Source organism: Urocitellus parryii, chromosome 15 (assembly GCF_045843805.1).
Source record: "Urocitellus parryii isolate mUroPar1 chromosome 15, mUroPar1.hap1, whole genome shotgun sequence".
NCBI classification, from domain to species: Eukaryota; Metazoa; Chordata; class Mammalia; order Rodentia; family Sciuridae; genus Urocitellus; species Urocitellus parryii.
In genome coordinates, this window is record NC_135545.1 from 22,155,674 (window position 1) to 22,175,486 (window position 19,813).

Sequence of the window (19,813 nt, forward strand, 5' to 3'; positions counted from 1 at the left end):
ACTGGGTTGTTGTGGGGAGTTCCCACAGCACCAAGAATCGAGAACATCCCCACTATAGGGTGGAGACCCCTCAAACCGGTGTGTCGGGGAGAGCTACCACCACACCCAGGGATGAGGGGACCCACCCCTCGAGGGTGAAGACCCCTCAAACTTGGTGTCAGGGGAAGCTGACACTGCACCCAGGGTTGATGGTACTCCCCCCATCTAGGGCAGAAAGCCTTTGCATCAGGGTGTCAGGGGGAGCGTTCACCACACCCATGTTTGAAAGGACCACCCAATTAAAGGCAGAGATCCCTCAAACGGGGTTGTTGGGGGGAGCTCAGACTGCAGCCAGGGTCGAGGGTACCTCCCACTCTGGGGTGGAGACCCCTCGAACCAGGGTGTCAGAAGGAGCTCCCACTGCACCGAGGGTAATGGGGACTCCCGCCTGTAGGTGGGAGACCTCTGAACCAGGTTATCCTGTGGAGTTCCCACTGCACCCAGGGTCGAGGGGACTCCCCGTCTAGGGGGGAGACCCTTTGAACCAGGGTGTCAGGGGGAGCTTGTATACTATCCCACCCAGGGTTGAGGGTACTCACACCTCTAGGGGGAAACTCCTCAACCCGGGTGTTGGGGGAGCTCGAATACCATCACATCCAGGATCGAGGGGACACCCTTCTAGGTGGGAGACCTCTCAAACTGGGGTGTTTGGGGGAGCTTGTATACCATTGACCCAGGGTCAAAAGCACTCCCTCACTAGGGGACAGACCCCTCAAACCGAGGTGTTCGGGGTAGCTCATACACCATTGCATGCAAGGTGGAGGGTACTAACCCCTGTAGTGGGGCCACCTTGAACTGGGATGTTGAGGGGACTCTCTACCATAAACATGGTCCTGGGCACTCTCCCCTGTAGGACGAGACCACTTGAACCAGGGTGTTGAGGGGACACCCCACTGCACCCATGGTCATGGTGCTCCATTCTGTAGGGCATAGACCCCTTGAACCAAGGTGTTGAGGGGACACCCACAGCACCCAGGGTTGGGGGTGCTCCCCCTATAGGACAGCCACCCCTCAAGTCGGTGTGTCAGGGAATTCCTACTGCAACCAGGGTTGGAGGTGCATCCCCCTGTAGAGCAAACACCACTCTAACCCGGGTGTCGGGGGGACCCCACACCAAACCAAGGTTCGGGGGCACTCCCTTGAACAGGGGTGTACAGGGGACCTCCACTGTTAGAGTCTGTAATCAAGTCAGGATGGTGCCTGGTATTTTGCCAGGGGGAGTGGTTTGTGAGGTGGTGCCCGAGAGCCATTAAGTGTGGAGATTCCTTATTGGTTGACTGCTGTATCTAGTTTATGTTAATTAGATAAGCTGTGTGGAATGTATAAATACCCCTCCTGTCCTACAATAAACGGCTCCTACTCCTGCTGTATTGATCTACACAAGTCATTCCTCACCCCCCGGTTATTTTGCTGCAGCCGGACTGTGGCACTCCAGCACACTCAGGGTCGGGGGCGCTGCCCACTGTACCACGAAGACCCTCGAAACGGGGTGTCAGGGGAGCTCCCACTGGAACCCTGGCTTGAGGGACCCCCACTCTAGGGGGAGACTTCTCCAATTGGGGTGTCGGGGGAGCTCCCACCTTACCCAGTGTTAGGGTACCCCTCCTCTAGGACAGAGACACCATGAACCAGGGTGTTGGAGCGAGCTCCAACCGCACCCAGGGTCATGGTAAACCACCCTCTAGGGCAGAGACCCCTCGAACTGAGGTGTCAGAGATAGCTCCCACTGCATCCAGGATGGAGGGTACCCCTCCTCTAGTGTGGACACTACTCCAACCGGGGGGTGTCTTTGGGAGTTCCCACTGCATCCAGGGTCTAGGTTACCCCCAACTAGGGGGGAGACCTCTTGAACGGGGTGGCTGGGGGAGTTCCTACGGCACCCCGGATCGAGAGGACCTCCCTGAAAGTGCGGAGACCCTGTGAACTGGGACGTAGGGGGTGTCCCACTGCACCTAGTGTCGGGGGGAACTCCCACCTCACCCAGGGTAGACGGGACCACCATCTAGGCCAGAGACCCCTCCAACCAGGGTATCAGGGGAACCCCCCCACCACACCCAGGGTCAGGGGGAATTTCCCCTCTAGGGGGGAGACTCCTCAAACCCAGGTGTCACTGGTAGCTCATACTCCATCACACTCAGTTTTGACAGAACACCCCTCCCCCGGTATGGGGAGACCATCCAAACCGAGGTGTCGGGGAACCTCCCTCCAAATCCAGGCTCAAGTGGACTCCCGCCTCTAGGGGGCAGGCCTCTCTAACTGGGGTGTTTGGCAAACTTCCAACAAAACCAGGTTTGAGGGCACTCACCCCTCTAGGGTGGAGCCCCTTTGAACTGAGGTGTTGGGGGGTGCTGGTACACCATCGCACCCAGGGTTGAAGGGACCTCACCCCTCTTGTGGGAAACCCCTTGAACCAGGGTGTCTGTGGGACCTCCCACCGCACCCAGTGTTGAGTGGACTTCCCCCTCTAGACCATTCGAACCAGGGTGTTGGGGGAAGCTCCTAAATCATCCCATGCCCCATGATTCGAGGTGTTGGGGGAGCTCCCACAGCACCCTGGGTTGAGGGGACCCACCTCTCTATGGCAGAGACCCCTCGAACCGGGATTTCCGGGGGAGCTCCCACTGCACCCAGGGTTTAGGAGACCTCCTCCTCTAGGGGGAAGATGCCTGGAACCGGGGTATCGGGGTGAGCACCCACCACACCCAGGGTCAAGGGGACCCTCTTCTCAAGGGGGAGACCCCTTGCAGTGTGGTGTCAGGGGGAGCTCCCACCGCATTTAAGTTCTAGGAAATCCCCCCTGTATGGGGGAAGACCCCTTGAACTGGAGAGTCAGGGGACCCCCTCCCACTGCACCCAGGGTCGAGGGGTCTGCCCCCTCTAGAGGAGAGACTTCTTGAACTGAGGTGTTAGGGGGACCCCCGACTGCACCCAGTGTCGCAGGGACTCTCCCCTCTAGAGAGGAGATCCCTTGAACCAGTGTGTTGTGGGGACCCCCCCCCATTACACCCAGGATCAAAGGGACTCCCCCCACTAGAGGAAAGACCCCTCGAACAGGGGTGTCAGGGGGACCCCCCACACTGCACAGAGGGTTGAGGGGACTCCCCATCTAGGGAAGAGAACACTGGAAAGAGGGTGTTGCCCCTCCAACTGCACCCAGGTTGAAGGGAATCCCCCCTTTTGAGGAACACCCCTCAAACTGGGGTATTGGGGGACCCCACACCACACCCTCTATCGAGGGGACTCTCCCATCTAGGGAAGATACCCCTCAAATCATGGTGTCAGGGGGACCCCCTAACTGCACCCAGAGTCCAAGGGACTTCCCTTTCTAGGGGAAAGACCCCTTGAACCAGGGTGTTGGGGGACCTCCTCCACCACACCCAGGATCGAGGGTACTAACCCCTCTACGGGAGAGACCCCTCAAATGTGGTGTCAGTGGAAATTTGTATACATTTGCAACCAGAGTCGAGGGGACCTCCCTCTAGGGGGGAGACCCCTCGAACAGTGGTGTCAGTGTGGGCTCGTATACCATCACATCCAGGGTTAAGAGGACCCCCCTCAAGGGGGAAGACCCCACGAACCGGGGTGTCAGGTCAATCTCATATAACATTGCACAGAGGGGTGAGGAGACCCCACCTTTAGAGGAGAGACCCATTGATCCGAAATGACGCGGGGGAGCTCATATACCATCACACCCAGTGTTGAAGGGATCTCCCCTCTAGGGGGGAGAACCCTCGAGCTGGGTGTCTGTTGGAACTCTTATACAATCACACTCCGCCTCGAGAGTACCCACCTAATTGGGAGATCCCTTGAACCAGGGTGTAAGTGGGAGCTCTATACTATCATACCCAGCATCGAGGGATCACTCCTCTAGGGGGCAGACTCCTCAAACCGAGGTATGGGGGAAGTTTGATACCATGGCACCCAGGGTCAAGGGGTTCCCCTCTAGGCAGGAGCCCCTAGAACTGAGGTGTCGAGGGAGTTCGTATAAAATCGCACCAAGGGTCAAGAGGACTCTCTCCTGGACTGGGGAGACCCCTTGAATCACGGTGTCAGTGGGAACCCCCCCCCCAACCACACCTATGATCAAGGGGACTCATCCCTCTAGGGGGGAGATGTCTTGAAACTCATCCCTTTAGGGAGGAGAGTCCCCACAGCTCCCAGGGTCGGGAGGACTCCCCCATCTAGTGGGGAGATCCCTCGAACTGGGATGTCGGGGCCTCCCACCACACTCAGGGTCGGGAAGACGTTCCCCTCTAGTGAAGAATCCCTTCTAACCGTGGTATCGGGGTGACCTACTCCACCTAACCCAGGGTCGGGGGGACTCTGCCTTCTAGTGGAGAGAACCCTCAAACCAGGGTTTGGGGGAACACCCCATAGCACCCAGGTTCAGGGGGATTTCCCCTTTAGGTGGGAGACCCCTCAAAGCTGGGTTTCTGGGGGAGCTCCCACCACACCCAGGATCAATGAGATTTCTTCCTCTAGGGGGGAGCCCCTTCGAACTGGGTTATCAGAGGAACCTCTCAACACTCCCAGGGTCGAGGGTACTCCTCTCTCTTAGGGGTATCCTTAGAACTGGGGTGTAGGGAGGAGCTCATATACCATTGCACACAAGATTGAGGGGATGCTCCACTCTAGTGAGAAACCCCTCAAACTGGGGTTTTGGGATAGATCATACAACATCACACCCCCTCAAACCTGAGTGTCAGGGAGAGCTCCCACTGCACCCCGGGTAGAGGGCACCCCTAGGATATGGGAGAGACTCTTCGAACTGGGGTTTTGGGGAGAGCTCCACAGGAACCAGTTCAAGGGGACCCCCTCTGTAGGGCAGAGACACTGTGAACCGAGGTGATTGGGGGAGCTCACACCCCACCCAGGGTCTTGGTTAACCCCACTCTAGGGCGGAGACCCCTCGAACCTGGGTTTCAGAAGGAGGTACCACTGCACCCAGGGTTGAGGGGATCCCCCTCTAGGGCATAAACCCCTTGAACCGGGGTGTTGCAGGGAGCTCCCACTGCATCTAGGGTTGAAGGGATCTATCTGCTTGGGTAGAGACCCTGCTAAATGCAGTGTTGGAAGGAAAACCCACCACACCCAGGATCGAGGGGACCACCCCTCTAGGGCAGAGAACCCAAGAACCAAGGTGTCCAAGGTGTCCCACCATACTCAGGGTCAAGGGGACCCCCGGGCTAGGACAGAGACCCCACGAACCAGGATATCAGGGAGAGCTCCCACTGCACCCATGGTGGAAGGACCACCCCTCTATGCAAAGACCTCTTGAGACAGGGTGTCAGAGGGAGTCCCACTCCACCCATGGTCGAGGGAAACCCTCCCCTAGGGAGGAGACACCTTGACCTGGGGTTTTTGGGGAAGCATCCACAAACACCCAGGGTCAAGATGATCCCCCCTTCTAGGGTGGAGACCCCTTGAACTGGGTGTTGGGAGGAGCTCCCACTGCACCCAGGGTAGAGGTGTCCCCCCTTCTTGGGTGGAGACCCCTGATCCAGGGTATTGGTAGGAGCTCCCAATGCACCCAGGGTCGAGGGGACCTTCCACTCTAGGGCAGAGATCCCTGGATAATGGGTGTTCGGATGTGGTCCCACGGCACCCAGCATCGAGGGGACCCTGGTTCTAGGGCAAAGACCCCTCAAACCGAGGTGTCAGGAGGAATGCTCATCGCACCCAGGTTAGAGGGGTCCCCCATAAAGGGCAGAGACCACTCAAACTGGGGTGTTGGAGGGAGCTCCTATACCATCGCAGCCCCTTCGATCTGAGGTGACGGGGGAGCTCCCACAGAACTCCAGGTCAAAGGGACCACTACTCCATGGCAGAGACCCCTCAAACCAGGGTGTCGAGGGGAGCTCCCACCGCACCCAAGGTCAAGGGGACCCCCTCCTCTAGGGGGTGACGCCTGGAACTGGGGTGTTGGTGTGAGCAACCACCCCACTCAGGGTCAAGGGGACCCCCTTCTAAAGGGGGAGGCCCCTTACACCGGGGTGTCGGGGAAGCTCCCACTGCATCCAAGTTCGAGGGGAACCCTCCTCTAGGGGGGAGACCCCTCGAACGGGAGAGTCATGGGACTCCCCTCACCACACCCAGGGTGGAGGGGCCTCCCCCTCTAGGGGGGAGACTTCTCAACCTTGGGTGTTGGGGTGACCACAACCGCACCCAGGGTCTAGGGGACTCTCCCTTCTGGGGGGGAGCCCCTTTGAACTGAGGGTTCGGGGGGAGCTCATATACATTCGCACCCAGGGTTGAGGGGATGCACCCACCCCTCTAGTGGGAAACCCCTTGAACGAGGGTGTTGGGGGGAGCTCGTACACCATTGCACACCCCTAGAACCAGGGTTTTGGGGAGAGCTCCCACCACACCCCCGCTGGAGGGGACCCTCTCTCTAGGGCAAAGACCACTTGAACTGGGGTGTCCTTGAGAGCTCCCACCATACCCAGGGTTTAGGAGACTCCCAGTATAGGAGGGAGACTCCTCAAATCAGGGTGTCAGGGGGAGCTCCAGCACACACAGTGTTGAGGAGACCATCTCTCTAGGGCAAAGACACCGTGAACTGAGGTTTGGGGGAAGCTCCCACCCCACCCAGGGTCATGGTGAACCCCACTCTAGGGCGGAGATCCCTCAAACTTGAGTGTCAGAAGGAGGTACCACCGCACCCAGGGTTGAAGGGACCCCTCCTCTAGACCTCCCACTGTACCCTGGGTCAAGGGGACAACCCCATCTTGGGCGGAGACTCCATGAACCGGGGGTTCGGGGGGAGCTCTCACTGCACCCATGATTGAGGGGACTCCCCATCTATGGCAAAGACCCCTCGTACTGGGGTGCCAGGTTGAGCACACACCCCACCCAGTCTCTGGGTTACCCCAGCTCTAGGGTAGAGACACCATGAGCCAAGATGTTTGGGGGAGCTCCCACTACACCCAGGGTCCAGGTGACACCCCCTCTAGGACAGAGACTCCTCAAACAAGGGTTTCTGGGGGAGGTCATATAACATTGGAACCAGGGATGAGGGGAAGCCACCCTAGGCCAGAGACTCCTCGAACCGGGTGTCAGAGAAAGCTTGTATACCATCATACCCAGGGTCGAGGGAATACCCCATATAGGGGAAAGACCCTTCGAAGCAGGGTGTCGGGGGTAGCTCATATACCATCGCACCCAGGGTTGAGGGGACTTACACCTCTAGGGGCAACCCTCTCAAACTGGGGTGTCGGGGGGACCTCCCACTGCAGCCAGGTTCAAGGGGACTCTCCCCATTAGGGGGAGACCCCTCGAACTTGCATGTTGGGGGGAACTCATATACCATCACACCCCCCTCAAACCAGGGAGTCGGGGGAACCATTCACCATATCCAGGGTCAAGGAGAATCCCCCTCTATGGGGAGACCTCTGAAACAAGGGTGTCATGATGAGCTCCCACTGCACCCACTCTCAGGGGGACCCATCCCTCTAGTGGGGAGACCTCTCGAACCTGGTGTTGGGCAGAGTTCCCACCACAACCAGGGTCAAGGGACCCCCCAGTAGTGCGGAGACTCCTCCAACTGGGTGTTGGGGGAACTCCCACCACACCCAGGTGAGGGGACACACCCTCAAGGGGGTAGACCCCTCAAAACAGGGTGTTGGGTGAACCCCCCACCACACCCTGGGTGGAGGGGTCTCTCCTCTCTGGGGGGGTGCCTCAAACCAGGTTGTTGGGATGACTCCCCTATACTGCACCCAGGGTCCAGGGGGACTCCCCACTCTCAGGGGGATACACCTCAAAATGGGGTGTGGGGGAACTCCTACCGCATCCAGGTTTGAGGGAATCCCCCCAGGGTGGATACCCCTTGAACATCCGGGTGTCAGGGGGAGCTCCCACTGCACCAAGGGTTGAGAAGACATCCACATTAGAGTGGAGACCCCTCCAACCGGGGTATCAGGGAGAGTTACCATGGCACCCAGGGAGGAGGGAACCCGCCCCACTAGGACAGAGGCCACTTGAATTAGGGTGTCAGAGGGAAGCTTCCAGCACACCCAGTGTCGATGAGCCCCCCCTTTTTTGGCGGAGACCCCTCAGACTGGGGTGTCATGGGGAAGTTTCATTGCACCCAGGTTCAAGGGGACCCCCCACTCTAAGGAGACCCCTCGAACCGGGGTGTCAGGGGGAGCTCCAACCACTCCAGGGTTGAGGGGACACCCACTCGATGGCAGAGACCCCAGGAACCGGGGTATATGGTGAGCTCCCATCACACCCAGGGTCAAGGGGACACCCCCACTAGGGTGGGGACCCCTCGAAATGGTGTGTAGGTGGGAGCTCCCACTGCAACCAGGGTCGAGAGTACAACCCCCTAGGGCTGAAACCCCTCCAACCGGGTTTTCTTGGGGAGCTCTACCACACCCATGGTCCAGTGGACTCCTGCCTTTAGGGAGGAGACCTTCCATACCAGGGTGTCCTGGGGAGTTCCCACCACACCCATGTTCGAGGGGACTTTCTCTTCTAGTGGGGAGACCCTTCGAACTGGGGTGCTGGGAGGAACTTGTATATCATCGTACCCAGGGTTGAGGGGAGTCACCCATCTAGGGGGAAACGCCTGGAACTGGGGTGTTGGGGGGACATCCCACTGCACCCAGGTTAGAAGGGACTCCTGCCTGTAGGAAGGAGACCTCCCAAACCAGGGTGTCTTGGGGAGTTCCCACCACACCATGGTCAAGGGGACTCCCCCTCTAGGGTGGAGAGCCTTAGAACCAGGGTGTTGGTTGTAGCTTGTCTACTATTGCACCCAGGGTTGAGGGGACTCACACTTCTAGGGGGAAACCCCTCTAACCAGGGTGTTGGGGAGAACATGTATACCATCTCACCCCCCTCGTATCAGGGTGTCGGGGAAGCTTTCACCTCACCCAGGGTCCAGGGGACCCCTGTTCTAGAGGGAAGACCACTGAAATGAGGGTGTCATGGGGACCACCTCAACGAGTGTCAAGGGGACCCCACCCTCTAAGGGTGAGCCCTCGAATAGGAGTGTCTGGGGGAATCCCCTCTGTACCTAGAGTCGAGGTGACCACCTCTCTGGGGGGAAACCCCTCAAACCAGGGTGTCCAGGGGGCCCTCACCACCGCACACAGTGTCGGGGGGGAATCCCCCCTCTAGGGAAGAGACTCCTAGAACCGGTGTGTTGTGGGGACCCCCCATCATACCTATGTTTATTGGGACTCCCCTCCATAGGGGCAAGACCACTCGAACCGGCGTGTCAGAGGGACCTCTGACTGCACCCGGTGTTGAGGCAACTCCCCTTCGTAGGGGGGATACCCCTCGAACAGAGGTGTCTGGGGATCCCCCTTCGCACCCAGGGTAGACAGGACAGTACCCCCTAGGAAGGAGACGCCTCAAACCAGGCTGTCAGGTAGACCTAACACCACACCCAGGTTGAGGGGTCTCCCCCACCACAAACGGGGTGTTGGGTGAACCCTCCTACCACACCCAGGGTCGAAGGGTCTCCCACATCTAGGAAGGAGGTTCCTCGAGCTGGGGTGTTGGATGGAAGCCCCCCACCCGCACCCAGAATCGAGGGGAATTTCCCCCTCTAAGGGGGAGACTCCTCAATATGGGTGTTGGGGGGAGCTCCCATGGCACCCAGGTTTGAGGGGACCTTCCACTCTAGGACACAGACCCCTCGAAAAAGGGTGTCAGGGCATGGTCTCACCGCACCCAGCATTGAGGGGACTCCCATTTCTAGGGCAAAGACCCCTCAAACCAGCGTGTCAAGGGGAGCACCTACCACACCCATGTTCAAGGGGACTCCGCATGTTGGGGGGAAACCTCCTGAACTGGAGTGTCCTGGGGAGCTCCAAATGCACCCAGGATGGAGGAGACTCCCCCCTCTAGAAGGGACCCTTCGAACCGGGGTAGTAGCTCATATACTATCACACCCAGGGTTGAGGGGACCCACCCTTCTAGGGGGAAACCCATAGAACCAGGGTTTTGGGGAGACCTCACACCACAATCAGGGTCAAGGGAACTCCCACCTCTAAGGGAGGAGACCCCTCAAATCAGAGTGTTGGGGGAGCTCATACACCATCGCACGCCCCTGGAACCGGGTGTTGGGGGAAGCTTTCACCGCACCCAGGGTCATGGGGACCTCCCTTTAAGGGAAAGACACCTCGAATGAGGGTGTTGGGGGGAGCTCCCACTGCAACCTTTGTCAAGGAAACCCGCCCTCTAGTGAAAGATCCCTTGAATCAAGGTGTCAGGGGGAGCTCCCTCTGCATCCAAGGTCGAGGGGAAACCTCCTCTAGGGCAAAGACACCCTGAATTTGGGTGTTGGAGGAAGCTCCCGCCACAACTAGGGTGGAGGGGACACCCTCTCTAGGGGATAGAACCTTAGAACTGGGGTGTTGGCGGGAGCTCTCACCACACTCAGGGTTGAGAGTACCCCCCTCTAGGGCAGGGACCCTTCCAACTGGGTGTCGAGGAGAGCTCCCACTGCACCCAGAGTTGAGGGGACACACCCTCTAGGAGGGAGAACCCTCGAATGAGGTGTCATGGGGAGTTCCCACAGCACCCAGGGTGGAGGCAACACTCCCCCTAGGGGGGAAAATCCTCGAACCAGGGTTTCGGGGGGAGCAATCTCTGACCCAGGGTTGAAGGGAAGCCCCCTCTAGGGGATATAACCCTTTAATCGGGGTATCAGGGGGAGCTCCCACTGTACCCAGGGTAGAGGGGACACCCCCCACTAGGGGCAGAACCCTCAATCTGGGGTGTCTGGGGGAGCCCCCTCTGACCCAGGGTCGAGGAGACTACCCCTTTATGGGGAAGACCCCTCAAACCAGGGTGTAGGGGGCCCCAAATACTGCACCAAGGGTTGGGGGACTTTTACCTCTAACGGGGCAATCCTTCAAATCAGGGAATCAGAGTGACCTCTCCACTGCACCCATGGTCGGGGGGGACTCTCCCTTCTAGGGGGAAGACTAATTGAACTGTGGAATTGGGGAAACACCACCCACCACACCCAGGGTGGGGGTAACTCCCTTTTCTAGGGGGAGACCCCACAAACTGTAGTGTTGGGGAGATAACCCCTACTGAACACAGGGTGGGGGGGGACGCCCTGTAAAAGCGGGAGACCTGCTATCCTGAGTTTCAGGGGGAGCTCATATACCATCATACCCAGTGTGAAGGGACTCCTGTTAAGGTCTGTAAATAAGTCAAAAATAACACCTGGTATTTTGCCAGGGAAATGTTAAGAGTTCGTAAACAAATCTGGATGGTGCCTGGCAAAATGCCAGAGGGAGTGGTTTGAAAAGTAACAAAAGCAAGCCATTAAGTGTGGAGATTCCTTATTGGTTGACTGATGTATCTAGTTTATGCTAATTAAGATAAGCTGTGCAAAATGTATAAATAGCTCTGTTGTCCTACAATAAAAGGCTCCTATTCCTGCTGTATCAACTTACGCAAGTTATTCGTCACCCCCCCGGCTGTTTTGCTGCAGCCGGACTGCGGCAGACTCCCTCCTATTGGGGGAGACTATTAGAACAGAGGAGCTAGAGGGATCTCCCACCGCACACAGGTCAAGGGGACTCCCCTCTAGAAAGGAGAACAACCGAACAGGATGTCAGAGGGACCTTCCTCCAAACCCAGTGTCGAGGGGACTCATCCTCTATGGGATAAACCCCTCGAACCGGGTGTCATTGGGACCTCTTACCACACCCATGGTCAAGGGCACCCCCCTCTTGGGGGGAGCCCCTTTGTACTGGGGTATCAGAAGAAGCTCGTATACCATCACATCCATGGTTGAGTGGACACACCCCACTCTTGGGAAACCCTAGAACTGGGATATCAGGGGACAATCCACCCCACCAAAGGGTCAAGGGGACCACCCTCTCTAGGGCAGAGACTTCATGAATCGGGGTGTCAGGGGGAGCTCCCACCTCACCCAGGGTCACGGGCATACCTTATATGGTGGAGACCCCTCAAACTGGGGTGTCAGGGGGAACTGCCACTGCACCCAGGGTCGAGGATACCCCCAATCTAGGTGGAGACCCCTCAATCTGTGGTATCAGGGTGAGCACCCACCACACCCAGGGTTGAGGGACCCCCCTTCTATGGGGGAGATCTCTCAAACTGGGGTGGCAGGGGGAGCTCCCACCACACCCAGTCTTTATGGGATCCCCCACTCTAGGGCGTTGATCCTGCGCACCGGGGTCTCAGGGTGAGCTTCTACTAATCCCAGGGTTGAGGGAACAACCTTTCAAGGGCAGAGACTCCAGAAACCCAGGATCAAGTGTACCCCACTATAGGGCAAAGACCCTTCAAACTGGGGTGTCAGGGGGAGCTCCCACAACACCTTGGATCAAGGGTACCCCGATTAGGGTTGAGAACCCTCGAACCTGGGTGTTGGGGGGAGCTCCCTCCATACCCAGTGTCGAGGGGGCCCTTCTCTAGGGCAGAGACCCCTCAAACTTGTGTGTAGGGGGACTCCCACTGCACCAAGTGTTGAGAAGACCCCTGCTTCAGGGCAGAGAAACCACGAACCAGGGAGTTGGGGGGAGCTCTCACTGCAACCAGAGTCAAGGGGTCCTGTTCCTCTATGGCAGAGACCCCTTGAACTGGGGTATAGGGGGGAGCTCCCACCACTGCACTAAGGATGGAGGGTACCCCCCGTTTAGGGCTGAGAACCCTCAAACATGGGTGTTGGGGGGACCTCCCACCACACCCAGGGTCAAGGGGGCCCTTCTCTAGGGTGGAGACCATTCAAACTGGGGTTTCAGGGGGAGCTCCCACCACACCAAGGGTCGAGGAGACCCTCGCTCTAGGACAGAGAACCCATGAACCAGGGTGTCAGGAAGAGCTACCACCACACCAGGGATGAGGGGAACCTCCCCTTAGGGGGGAGACCCCATGAAATGGGGTGTTGGGGGAAGAGTTGATGGGATTCTTCCCTCTAGGGTGGAGACTCCTCAAACCAGGGTGTCAGAGGAGCTTTCATCACACCCAGGTTGGAGAGGACCCCCACTTTGAGGAAGAGACCCACAAACCAGGATATCAGGGTGAGTTACCACCCTACCCAGGTTTGAGGGAACCCCACAATCTAAGGTAGAGACCCTTGAACTGGGGTGTCGGGGGGAGCTTCCACCATACCCAGGGTCAAGGTAACTCCTGCCTGTAGGAGGGAGACCTCCTGAACCGGGGTCTCCTGGGGGGTTTCCACCACACCCAGGGTCGAGGGGACTGCCCCCTTCTAGGGTGGAAACCCTTCAAACCAAGGAGTCGGGGGAGCTCATATACCATCACACACAGAGTTGAAGGGACTCACCCCTCTAGGGGGATACCCCTCGAACCGGGTTGTCAGGAGGGCCTCCTACTGTACTCAGGTTCCAAGGGACTTCCCCCTTGTAGAGGGTAGACCCCTGGAACCAGGTTGTCAGTGGAACACGTATACCAGCGCACCCCCCTTGAACCTGGGTGTCGGGGGAAGTTTCACCACACCCAGGGTTGAGGTGACGCCCCCTCTAGGGGTTAAAAACCCTCAAAACGGAGTGTTGGGGGGAGCTTCCATTGAACCCAGGTCGAGGGGACCCCCAATATAAGGTGGAGATGCCTCAAACCAGGGTGTCTGGGGGAGCTCCCACCCCACCCAGTGTCATTGGGAAACCCTTCTATGGAAGAGACACTGTGAACCAGGGTGTTGGGGGGAGCGCCCACCACACCCAGGGTCATCTAGGGCAGAGACTCCTCGAACTGTGGTGTCATTGGGAGCTCCCACCGCACCCATGGTCGAGGGGACCCCCCCAGGGTGGACTCCCCTGGCACCGGGGTGTCATTAGGAGCTCCCACTGCACCCATGGTAGAGAGGAACCCCCTCTAGAGGGGAGAACCCTCAAACTGGGATGGCATTGGGAGTTCCCACCACACCCAAACTCGAGGGGACCTCCCCCAATATGGCAGAGACCCCACAAACCACTATGTCGAGGTGAGTTACCACTGCATTTGGGGCCAAGGGGACCCCCTCTCTAGGGCATAGACCCCACTAACCAGGGTTCCAGGGGATCCCCCTTCGCACCAAGGGCCAATGGGACTCTGTTCCTTTAGGAAGGAGACCCCCGAACCAGGCTGTCAGGGGGACCCAACACCATACCCAGGTCGAGGGGTCTACCCCACAGCTAATCGGAGTATTAAGGGGTACCTCCAACCACACCCAGGATTGAGGGGACTCCCACCTCTAGAAAGGAAATTCATCTAACCGGGGTGTTGGGGGGAAGCCCTCCACCCACACCCAAGGTAGAGGTGACTCCCCCCTCTAGGGGTGAGATTTCTCCAACCAGGTTGTCTGTTGAATGCACCTCCACTGCACCCAGGGTCAAGGGGACTACCCCCTCTAAAGGGAAGACCATTCAAACTGGGGTGTTGGGGGACCCCTCACCAAATCCAGGGTTATGGGGAATTTCCACTCTTGGAGGGAGATCGTTGAACCTGAGGTGTCAGGGGAGTTCATATACCATCGCACCCAGGGTTGAAAGCACTCACCCCTCTAGGGGGAAACCTCTTGACCGGGGTGTCACTGGGACCTCCCACCACACCCAGGATTGAGGAACTCTCCCCACTAGGAGGGAGACCCCTCCAACCATGGTGTCGGGGGAGCTCCTAAAACATCGCACCCAGGGTCAAGGGGACTCCCCTCTCTAGGGGAGAGATGCCTTCAAACAGGGTGTGGGGGGAACCCTACCTACCGTACCCAGGGTCTTGGGGACTCCACCCTCCATTGGGGAGATCCCTTGAACCAGAGTGTTGAGGGACCCCCATATGTAAACCAGGGTTAGGGGGACTCCCCGTGTAAGGAAGAGTCCCCCCTAACTGTGGTGTTTGGGGACCACCCTCCACTGCACCCAGTGTTGGTGGGACTCCACATTCTAGTGGGGAGACCCCTTGAACCAAGGTTCAGGGGAAACCCTCCACCACACCCAGGGCCAGGGGAACTTCCCATTTATGCAGGAAACCCCTTGAACCGGGATGTCTGGGGGAGCTCAAATACCTTCAAAAACAGTGTTGATGTGACTCCCCTCTTTTGGGGGAGACAATTTGATCCTTGGTGTCGGGGAACATTGGACTGCATACAGGGTCAAGGGGAAACCCCCCTAGAGAGGGGAGAACATCCAAACCAGGGTATCAGGGGAACCTCCCTCTGAACCCAGGGTTGAGGGTACTGCCCCCTCTAGGGGGGGAGCCCCTCCGAACAGGGGTGTCAGGGGGAGCTCATATATCATCCTACCCAGGATTGAGGGGATGCACCCCTCTAGTGGGAAACCCCCTCGAAATGGCGTATCCAGGGAAGCTTGAACACCATTGTGCCCCCCTCGAACCAGGGTGTTGAGGAGAGCTCCCACTGCACCCTGGGTAGAAGGGATCCACTAGGGAGGAAACCCCTCTATCCGGGGTTGTGTGGGAAGCACCCATTGCACCCAGGGTCAAGCAGACCCTCCATTCTAGGGTGAAGACTTCTTGAACCTGGTGTCCAGGGGAGCTCCCACTGAACCCAGGCAAGAGGGGTCGCCCCCTCTAGTGGGGATACTCCTCAATCTGGGGTGTTGGGGAGATATCCCACACCACCTATTGTAGAGGGGACCCTCCCTCTAGGACAGAGACACCATGAACCAGGGTGTTGGGGGTAGATCCCACTGCACCTAGGGTCATGGTGAACCCCCCTCTAGGGCAGAGACCCTTTGAAATGGGGTTTCAGGACGAGCTCCCACCGCACGCAGGGGCGAAGGGACCTCCCCTCTAGTGCAGACAACCCTTGAACTGGGTGTCTTTGGGAGCTCCCACTGCACCCAGGGTCAAGGTTACTGCTCCACTTGGGGGGAAATCCCTCAAAACAGGTGGCGGGGGGAGTTCCCACAGCACCCAGGATGGAGGGGAATCTCCCCCAAAAGGGCGGAGATCCGGCGAACTGGGGTGTCCCGGAAAGCTCCCACTGCACCTGGGGCGGGGGGAGATCCCACCGCACCCAGGGTCAAGGGTACCCCCCATCTAGGGTGGAGACCTCCTCGAACCAGGGTGTTGGGGGGCCCCCACCGCCACCAAGGTTGGGGGGAATTTCCCCTCTAAGGGGGAGACTCCTTGAACCAGGATGTTGGGAGTAGCTCCTATGCCATTGCATTCAGTGTCGATGGGACTCCCCCCTGTAGGGAGAGACTATCCAAACCGCAGTGTCGGGCAAACCTCCCACCGAACCCTGGGTGGAGGGCACTGACCCCTCTAGGGGGGATCTCCTTCTAACTGGGGTTTCGGGGGGAGCTTGTATACCATCACACCCAGGGTTGAAGGGACTCACCCCTCTAGTGGGAAACCCCTTGAACAAGGGTGTCAGTGGGATCTCCCACCACACACAGGGTTGAGTGGACTCCCCCTATAGGGGGAAACCTCTTGAACTGAGGTGTCAGGGAGACCTCCCACCACAACCTGGGTCGAGAGGACTTCTACCTCTAAGTGGGGAGAATGCTAGAATCAGAGTGATGGGGGAAGCTTTTACACCAACACACCCCCTGGAACCGGGGTATCAGGAAAAGCTTTTACTGCACCCAGGGTTGAGGGCCGTCCGCATTTAGGCAAAAGACACCTCAAGCGAAGATGTTGGGGGAAGCTCCCAAGGCACCCAGGGTCAAAGAGACCCCCCATGTAGGCTGATGACACCCTGAATTTGGGTGTTGGGGGGAGCCCCTACTGCAAACAGGGTCGAGGGGATGCCCCCTCTATGGGGGAGAAACCTCAAATGGGATGTCATGGGGAGCTCCCATAGCACCCTGGGTGGAGGCAACACTCCCCCTAGGGAGAGAACCCTGGAACCGAGGTGTCAGGGGACACCCCCTCTAGGGGGTAGAACCCCTGAACCAGTGTATCAGGGGGAGCTCCCACTGCACCCAGGGTCGAGGGGACACTCCCCAATAGGGAGGAGAACCCTCGAACTGGGGTGCCGGAAGGAGCACCCTCTGACCTAGGGTCCAGCAGACCACCCCTCTACAGGGTAGACCCCTCAAATCGGGGTGTCAAGTGGTCCCCACTATCACACCAATGGTCAGGAGACTCACATCTCTAACAGGGTAATCCTTCAAACCAGAGTGTTGGGATGATGCCCCCACCACACCCAGGGTCGGGGGGACTCCCCCCTCTAGGGGTAAGACCAATAGAACTGGGGAATCTGGGTGATCCCCCCCTCAGGGTCGGGGGGACTCCCCACTCTAAGGGGATGACCAATTTAACCAGTGGATTGGGGGGGCTGCACCGCACCCAGGTGGGAGACCCTAGAACCTGGGTTTCAGGGGGAGCTCGTATACCATTGCACCCAGTGTCTAAGGGACTCCCCATTTAGAGGAAGACTATCCAAAACGGGAAGTCAGGGGGACTTCCCAATGCACAAAGGGTCAAGGGGACTCACCTCTAGAAAATAGAACATTCAAACCTGGGTGTTGGGGGGACCTGCCTACAACCCTGGGTTGAGGGGACTCCCCACTCTAAAGGGGAGACCCCTCGAACTGGGGTGTCATTGGGACCTCTACCACACCCAGGGTCGAGGGCACCCCACTGGGTGGAGCCCTTTCATACCTGGGTGTCAGAAGAAGCTCATATACCATCACATCCAAGGTTGAGGGGACACACCCCTCTAGTGGAAACCCTCGAATAGGGGTGTCCGGGACCTTCCACCCCACCAAAGGGTCGAGGGGACCACCCTCTCTAAGGAGGAGACCTCGTGAATCAGAGTGTCGGGGGAGCTTCCATCTCACCCAGGGTCTCGGGGACACCTTCCTCTAGGGCGGAGAGCTCTCGAACTGGGGTGTCAGGGGGAACTGTCATGGCACCCAGAGTCGAGGAGACCCCCACTCTAGGGTGGTGATCCTGAGAGCCAGGGTCTCAGGGGGAGCTCCCATCACACCCAGGGTCAAGGAAACCCCCCCACTCTAGGGCAGAGACCCCACAAACCAAGGTGTTGGGGGGAGCTCCCACCACACCCTGGGTCAAGTGAACCCCCCTCTAGGGTGGAGACCCTTCGAACCGGGATGTCAGGGGGAGCTTCCACCATACCCAGGGTCTAGGGTACCCCCCCTCTAGGGCTGAGACCCCTGGATTTGGGGTATCGGGGAGAGCTTCCACCATACTCAGCGCCAAGGGGACACCACAATCTAGGGTGGAGTCCCATCGAACCAGGGTCTTGGGTGGAGCTCCCACCACACCCAGGGTTGAGGGTGCCCTTCTCTAGCATGGAGACCCCTCAAACTGGGGTGTTGGGGAGAGCTCCCACCACACCAAGGGTTGAGAAGACCCCTGCTCTAGGGTGGAGAGCCCTCAAACCAGGATGTCGGGGATTGCAACCACCACACCAGGGACAAGGGGAGCCTCCATCTAGCGGGGAGCCCCCTCGAAACTGGTTTCAGGGGAAGATCCCACCAAAACCCAGAGTTGATGGGAATCCACGCTCTAGGGCAGAGTCTCCTCAAACTGGGGTGTTGGGGGAGTTTTCACCTCACCCATCTTCGAGGGGACACCCACTCTGAGGTGGAGATCCCTGAAACTGGGTTGTCATATACCACCACACCCAGGAACCAGGGGACCCCACAATCTAGGGTGGAGACCTCTCAACCAGCATCAGGGGGAGATCATATACCATCACACCCAGGGTTGAGGTGACTCATTCCTCTAGGGAGAACCCCACAAACCAGGGTGTCGGGAAGACCCCCCACCACACCCAGGTTAGAGGGGACTCTTGCCGGTAGAGGGGAGACCTACCGAACCAGGGTGTCTTGGGGAGTTCCCACCACACCCAGGGTCGAGGGGACTGCACCCTCCAGTGGGGAGACCCTTGGAACAGTGGTGTCAGGGGGAGGTCTATACCATCACACCCAGGGTTAGGTGACTCATCCGTCTAGGGAGAAACCCATCTAACTGAGGTGTCAGAAGGACCTCCTACTGCACCCACTTTCTTGGAGACTTCCCCCTCTAGGGGGTAGACGCCTCAAACTGGGTTGTCGGGGGGAACTCATATACCATCACTCCACCCTCGAAATGGGCTGTGGGGGGAAGTTTCACCACACCCAGGGTTGAGGTGACACCCGCTCTAGGGGGAAAACCCTCAAACTGGAGTGTTGTGGGGAGCTCTCACCACACCCAAGGTCAAGGGGACCCCCAGAATAGGGATGTCGAACCGGGGTGTCTGAAGGATCTCCCACCTCACTCAATGTCGAGGGTACACCCGTCTAGGGCAGAGGTACCATGAACCTGGGTGTAGGGAAACCCTGCTCCACTGCACCCAGGGTCAGTGTGGGAGACCCCTTGAACCAGGGTTCCGGGGGACACCCAATGCACCCAGGGTCAGGGACTTCCCCTTTAGGCGGGAGACCACTCAAACTGGTGTGTCTGAGGGAGCTCATATACCATCTCAAACAGTGTCGACTTCACTTCCCCCTTTAGGGGGAGACCATTTGAACTGTGGTGTCAGGGTCGAGGATCCCCCCTTCTAGGGAGAAGACACCCTGAATTTGAGTGTTGGAGGGAGCTCCTGCCACACCCAGGGTCGAGCGGCCGACCCCTCTAGGGGATAGAACACTTGAACTGGGGTGTCGGTGGGAGCTATCACCATAACCAGGGTCAAGGGGACCTCCCATCTACAGTGGAGACTCCTTGAACTGGGTGTCGAGGGGAGCTCCCACTGTAGCCAGGGTTGAGGGAACTCACTCTCTAGGGGGGATAACCCTCAGATGAGGTGTTGTGGGGAGCACCCACAGCAACCAGGGTGGAGGCAACACTTCCCTTAAGG